General features: G+C 41.6%; 2 non-coding genes across 2 annotated transcripts; both read right to left on the bottom strand.

Moving 5' to 3' along the window:
- Positions 1-4091: 4091 nt before the first annotated feature.
- Positions 4092-4163, bottom strand: TRNAE-UUC (transfer RNA glutamic acid (anticodon UUC)). The gene has a single exon. It is a non-coding gene; the product is annotated as a tRNA-Glu (tRNA).
- Positions 4164-5786: 1623 nt separating this feature from the next.
- Positions 5787-5858, bottom strand: TRNAE-UUC (transfer RNA glutamic acid (anticodon UUC)). The gene has a single exon. It is a non-coding gene; the product is annotated as a tRNA-Glu (tRNA).
- Between the last annotated feature and the right edge of the window lie 1642 nt (positions 5859-7500).

Genomic DNA, 7500 nt, shown 5'->3' with positions numbered 1-7500 from the left:
TGCAAAAGTCATAATGCATCGCCAATGTTAAGTATTTTTGTTGCAAAGTGAAAATCTACCAGAAACATTTTTGATTGAAAAACACGTGTCAGTCTTTGAATGGTGGCAGTAGCTAAGATAAAGATGCATTCCCATACCGGGAGTCGAACCCAGGCCACCTGAGTGAGAGCCAGGAATCCTAACCGCTAGACCATATGGGAAAAGATGCACTAATGTCTCAGTGACATTATGAAAAAAAAAAGTTTTCTGCTATGCACAATAAACTTCTGCAGATCTGCAGGTACAGCTTACCTCGTTAGCGCAGTAGGTAGCGCATCAGTCTCATAATCTGAAGGTCGTGAGTTCAAGCCTCACACGGGGCACTGTTCCCTCCTTTTCTCGAGAGATTTTGTCACCAACTTAGAACTTTTCCATTCAATTCTACAACTTTTTCCATTAGAAAGGAAATGGGAATCCAAATAACTTACCGGACCCATGAGTTGTTGAGTCCCTTGACACTTTAGTGTAAAAAGGGGTGGTTGAGAATGAGTTGAGCTACGAATCCAAATTGAATCTTGTGTGAAGGGTCAGAATGAAGTGCCAAAACGCGGGCGTTCAGCATTTTTGCCTGAAAAAAACAAATCCTACTTGAAATACGTTTGACTAAAAAACACGCGTCAGTTTTTGAATGTTGGCAGCGGTGCAGAAAAGGATGCGTTCCCATACCAGTAGTCGAACCCGGGCCGCCTGGGTGAAAACCAGGAATCCTAACCACTAGACCATATGGGAGAAGATGTACTACCAGCTCACTTACAATATGAAAAAAAAGAGGTGTACTGCTTTGCACAAGCAACTTCCGCAGATTATTACGTGCATTTTGCCTCGTTAGCGCAGCAGGTAGCGCGTCAGTCTCGTAATCTGAAGGTCATGAGTTCGATTCTCACATGGGGCACTGGTACCGTGTTTCCTTAACTGATTTTGCCACCATCTTGGCTAGAGAGTCACAGCTCTTTTCCATTCAGTAGCAAAACATCACCAATTGATGGAAGGGGAGCTCCAATGACAAACAGGGATAAAGGCTTGTTGAGTCCCTTAACACCCAGGAATTAAAAGTGAGAGATATGAATGGTTTGAGATATGACATCAAATAAGCTTTTGTGCAAATAAATATCCAAAAAACCTGGTGGTCTGCATTTTTGGCTGCAAAGAGCAGTTCCAACCTAAACTGATTCTGTCTGCAAGGCACGTGTTGGCTTTGGAATGTGGACACTAGTCCCCAAAAAAAAGTCTCTCCCATAGCAGGAATCGAACCAGTCAACCAGGAATACTAACTAAGTCTTTCTCCACATGTTGTAAGCAGTACAGTAAACAGCAAGACAGGTGTAAAAAAAAAAAAAAAAAAAAAAAAGAGTGTTTTGCTTTGAATACAAAACATCAACATTACAAGAGCTGAAACACGCTACATGGTCAAGGTTTTTGGCACGTCAGTTGAATAATTTGAAGATCATGAGTTTTTTGCTCACACGTGGCATCCTCCTTTTCTCAAGAGATTTTGTCACTAACTCTGAACTTTCCAATTCAGTTCTAAACTGTTTCCGATTAGAAAGAACATGGGAGCCCTAATGACAGACAGGACACATGGCTTGTTGAGTCCCTTGACACTTTTGTGTAAAACTGTGTAGTTGAAAAAGGCTTAAGCTATGAAACAAAAGGAAATCTTTTGCAAAAGTCATAATGCATCGCCAATGTTAAGTATTTTTGTTGCAAAGTGAAAATCTACCAGAAACATTTTTGATTGAAAAACACGTGTCAGTCTTTGAATGGTGGCAGTAGCTAAGATAAAGATGCATTCCCATACCGGGAGTCGAACCCAGGCCACCTGGGTGAGAGCCAGGAATCCTAACCGCTAGACCATATGGGAAAAGATGCACTAATGTCTCAGTGACATTATGAAAAAAAAAAGTTTTCTGCTATGCACAATAAACTTCTGCAGATCTGCAGGTACAGCTTGCCTCGTTAGCGCAGTAGGTAGCGCGTTAGTCTCATAATCTGAAGGTCGTGAGTTCGAGCCTCACACGGGGCACTGTTCCCTCCTTTTCTCGAGAGATTTTGTCACCAACTTAGAACTTTTCCATTCAATTCTACAACTTTTTCCATTAGAAAGGAAATGGGAATCCAAATAACTTACCGGACCCATGAGTTGTTGAGTCCCTTGACACTTTAGTGTAAAAAGGGGTGGTTGAGAATGAGTTGAGCTACGAATCCAAATTGAATCTTGTGTGAAGGGTCAGAATGAAGTGCCAAAACGCGGGCGTTCAGCATTTTTGCCTGAAAAAAACAAATCCTACTTGAAATACGTTTGACTAAAAAACACGCGTCAGTTTTTGAATGTTGGCAGCGGTGCAGAAAAGGATGCGTTCCCATACCAGTAGTCGAACCCGGGCCGCCTGGGTGAAAACCAGGAATCCTAACCACTAGACCATACGGGAGAAGATGTACTGCCAGCTCACTTACAATATGAAAAAAAAGAGGTGTACTGCTTTGCACAAGCAACTTCCGCAGATTATTACGTGCATTTTGCCTCGTTAGCGCAGCAGGTAGCGCGTCAGTCTCGTAATCTGAAGGTCATGAGTTCGATTCTCACATGGGGCACTGGTACCGTGTTTCCTTAACTGATTTTGCCACCATCTTGGCTAGAGAGTCACAGCTCTTTTCCATTCAGTAGCAAAACATCACCAATTGATGGAAGGGGAGCTCCAATGACAAACAGGGATAAAGGCTTGTTGAGTCCCTTAACACCCAGGAATTAAAAGTGAGAGATATGAATGGTTTGAGATATGACATCAAATAAGCTTTTGTGCAAATAAATATCCAAAAAACCTGGTGGTCTGCATTTTTGGCTGCAAAGAGCAGTTCCAACCTAAACTGATTCTGTCTGCAAGGCACGTGTTGGCTTTGGAATGTGGACACTAGTCCCCAAAAAAAAGTCTCTCCCATAGCAGGAATCGAACCAGTCAACCAGGAATACTAACTAAGTCTTTCTCCACATGGTGTAAGCAGTACAGTAAACAGCAAGACAGGTGTAAAAAAAAAAAAAAAAAAGAGTGTTTTGCTTTGAATACAAAACATCAACATTACAAGAGCTGAAACACGCTACATGGTCAAGGTTTTTGGCACGTCAGTTGAATAATTTGAAGATCATGAGTTTTTTTGCTCACACGTGGCATCCTCCTTTTCTCAAGAGATTTTGTCACTAACTCTGAACTTTCCAATTCAGTTCTAAACTGTTTCCGATTAGAAAGAACATGGGAGCCCTAATGACAGACAGGACACATGGCTTGTTGAGTCCCTTGACACTTTTGTGTAAAACTGTGTAGTTGAAAAAGGCTTAAGCTATGAAACAAAAGGAAATCTTTTGCAAAAGTCATAATGCATCGCCAATGTTAAGTATTTTTGTTGCAAAGTGAAAATCTACCAGAAACATTTTTGATTGAAAAACACGTGTCAATCTTTGAATGGTGGCAGTAGCTAAGATAAAGATGCATTCCCATACCGGGAGTCGAACCCAGGCCACCTGAGTGAGAGCCAGGAATCCTAACCGCTAGACCATATGGGAAAAGATGCACTAATGTCTCAGTGACATTATGAAAAAAAAAAGTTTTCTGCTATGCACAATAAACTTCTGCAGATCTGCAGGTACAGCTTACCTCGTTAGCGCAGTAGGTAACGCATCAGTCTCATAATCTGAAGGTCGTGAGTTCAAGCCTCACACGGGGCACTGTTCCCTCCTTTTCTCGAGAGATTTTGTCACCAACTTAGAACTTTTCCATTCAATTCTACAACTTTTTCCATTAGAAAGGAAATGGGAATCCAAATAACTTACCGGACCCATGAGTTGTTGAGTCCCTTGACACTTTAGTGTAAAAAGGGGTGGTTGAGAATGAGTTGAGCTACGAATCCAAATTGAATCTTGTGTGAAGGGTCAGAATGAAGTGCCAAAACGCGGGCGTTCAGCATTTTTGCCTGAAAAAAACAAATCCTACTTGAAATACGTTTGACTAAAAAACACGCGTCAGTTTTTGAATGTTGGCAGCGGTGCAGAAAAGGATGCGTTCCCATACCAGTAGTCGAACCCGGGCCACCTGGGTGAAAACCAGGAATCCTAACCACTAGACCATATGGGAGAAGATGTACTACCAGCTCACTTACAATATGAAAAAAAAGAGGTGTACTGCTTTGCACAAGCAACTTCCGCAGATTATTACGTGCATTTTGCCTCGTTAGCGCAGCAGGTAGCGCGTCAGTCTCGTAATCTGAAGGTCATGAGTTCGATTCTCACATGGGGCACTGGTACCGTGTTTCCTTAACTGATTTTGCCACCATCTTGGCTAGAGAGTCACAGCTCTTTTCCATTCAGTAGCAAAACATCACCAATTGATGGAAGGGGAGCTCCAATGACAAACAGGGATAAAGGCTTGTTGAGTCCCTTAACACCCAGGAATTAAAAGTGAGAGATATGAATGGTTTGAGATATGACATCAAATAAGCTTTTGTGCAAATAAATATCCAAAAAACCTGGTGGTCTGCATTTTTGGCTGCAAAGAGCAGTTCCAACCTAAACTGATTCTGTCTGCAAGGCACGTGTTGGCTTTGGAATGTGGACACTAGTCCCCAAAAAAAAGTCTCTCCCATAGCAGGAATCGAACCAGTCAACCAGGAATACTAACTAAGTCTTTCTCCACATGGTGTAAGCAGTACAGTAAACAGCAAGACAGGTGTAAAAAAAAAAAAAAAAAAGAGTGTTTTGCTTTGAATACAAAACATCAACATTACAAGAGCTGAAACACGCTACATGGTCAAGGTTTTTGGCACGTCAGTTGAATAATTTGAAGATCATGAGTTTTTTTGCTCACACGTGGCATCCTCCTTTTCTCAAGAGATTTTGTCACTAACTCTGAACTTTCCAATTCAGTTCTAAACTGTTTCCGATTAGAAAGAACATGGGAGCCCTAATGACAGACAGGACACATGGCTTGTTGAGTCCCTTGACACTTTTGTGTAAAACTGTGTAGTTGAAAAAGGCTTAAGCTATGAAACAAAAGGAAATCTTTTGCAAAAGTCATAATGCATCGCCAATGTTAAGTATTTTTGTTGCAAAGTGAAAATCTACCAGAAACATTTTTGATTGAAAAACACGTGTCAATCTTTGAATGGTGGCAGTAGCTAAGATAAAGATGCATTCCCATACCGGGAGTCGAACCCAGGCCACCTGAGTGAGAGCCAGGAATCCTAACCGCTAGACCATATGGGAAAAGATGCACTAATGTCTCAGTGACATTATGAAAAAAAAAAGTTTTCTGCTATGCACAATAAACTTCTGCAGATCTGCAGGTACAGCTTACCTCGTTAGCGCAGTAGGTAACGCATCAGTCTCATAATCTGAAGGTCGTGAGTTCAAGCCTCACACGGGGCACTGTTCCCTCCTTTTCTCGAGAGATTTTGTCACCAACTTAGAACTTTTCCATTCAATTCTACAACTTTTTCCATTAGAAAGGAAATGGGAATCCAAATAACTTACCGGACCCATGAGTTGTTGAGTCCCTTGACACTTTAGTGTAAAAAGGGGTGGTTGAGAATGAGTTGAGCTACGAATCCAAATTGAATCTTGTGTGAAGGGTCAGAATGAAGTGCCAAAACGCGGGCGTTCAGCATTTTTGCCTGAAAAAAACAAATCCTACTTGAAATACGTTTGACTAAAAAACACGCGTCAGTTTTTGAATGTTGGCAGCGGTGCAGAAAAGGATGCGTTCCCATACCAGTAGTCGAACCCGGGCCACCTGGGTGAAAACCAGGAATCCTAACCACTAGACCATATGGGAGAAGATGTACTACCAGCTCACTTACAATATGAAAAAAAAGAGGTGTACTGCTTTGCACAAGCAACTTCCGCAGATTATTACGTGCATTTTGCCTCGTTAGCGCAGCAGGTAGCGCGTCAGTCTCGTAATCTGAAGGTCATGAGTTCGATTCTCACATGGGGCACTGGTACCGTGTTTCCTTAACTGATTTTGCCACCATCTTGGCTAGAGAGTCACAGCTCTTTTCCATTCAGTAGCAAAACATCACCAATTGATGGAAGGGGAGCTCCAATGACAAACAGGGATAAAGGCTTGTTGAGTCCCTTAACACCCAGGAATTAAAAGTGAGAGATATGAATGGTTTGAGATATGACATCAAATAAGCTTTTGTGCAAATAAATATCCAAAAAACCTGGTGGTCTGCATTTTTGGCTGCAAAGAGCAGTTCCAACCTAAACTGATTCTGTCTGCAAGGCACGTGTTGGCTTTGGAATGTGGACACTAGTCCCCAAAAAAAAGTCTCTCCCATAGCAGGAATCGAACCAGTCAACCAGGAATACTAACTAAGTCTTTCTCCACATGTTGTAAGCAGTACAGTAAACAGCAAGACAGGTGTAAAAAAAAAAAAAAAAAAAAAAAAGAGTGTTTTGCTTTGAATACAAAACATCAACATTACAAGAGCTGAAACACGCTACATGGTCAAGGTTTTTGGCACGTCAGTTGAATAATTTGAAGATCATGAGTTTTTTGCTCACACGTGGCATCCTCCTTTTCTCAAGAGATTTTGTCACTAACTCTGAACTTTCCAATTCAGTTCTAAACTGTTTCCGATTAGAAAGAACATGGGAGCCCTAATGACAGACAGGACACATGGCTTGTTGAGTCCCTTGACACTTTTGTGTAAAACTGTGTAGTTGAAAAAGGCTTAAGCTATGAAACAAAAGGAAATCTTTTGCAAAAGTCATAATGCATCGCCAATGTTAAGTATTTTTGTTGCAAAGTGAAAATCTACCAGAAACATTTTTGATTGAAAAACACGTGTCAGTCTTTGAATGGTGGCAGTAGCTAAGATAAAGATGCATTCCCATACCGGGAGTCGAACCCAGGCCACCTGGGTGAGAGCCAGGAATCCTAACCGCTAGACCATATGGGAAAAGATGCACTAATGTCTCAGTGACATTATGAAAAAAAAAAGTTTTCTGCTATGCACAATAAACTTCTGCAGATCTGCAGGTACAGCTTGCCTCGTTAGCGCAGTAGGTAGCGCGTTAGTCTCATAATCTGAAGGTCGTGAGTTCGAGCCTCACACGGGGCACTGTTCCCTCCTTTTCTCGAGAGATTTTGTCACCAACTTAGAACTTTTCCATTCAATTCTACAACTTTTTCCATTAGAAAGGAAATGGGAATCCAAATAACTTACCGGACCCATGAGTTGTTGAGTCCCTTGACACTTTAGTGTAAAAAGGGGTGGTTGAGAATGAGTTGAGCTACGAATCCAAATTGAATCTTGTGTGAAGGGTCAGAATGAAGTGCCAAAACGCGGGCGTTCAGCATTTTTGCCTGAAAAAAACAAATCCTACTTGAAATACGTTTGACTAAAAAACACGCGTCAGTTTTTGAATGTTGGCAGCGGTGCAGAAAAGGATGCGTTCCCATACCAGTA

The sequence above is a fragment of the Phyllobates terribilis genome, unplaced genomic scaffold, assembly GCF_046119375.1.
Source record: "Phyllobates terribilis strain yellow unplaced genomic scaffold, ASM4611937v1 Scaffold_11__3_contigs__length_659146591, whole genome shotgun sequence".
In the NCBI taxonomy this organism is placed as follows: Eukaryota; Metazoa; Chordata; class Amphibia; order Anura; family Dendrobatidae; genus Phyllobates; species Phyllobates terribilis.
The sequence above is the reverse complement of the archived record's forward strand: the minus strand, read 5'-3'. Positions and strand labels throughout refer to the sequence as shown.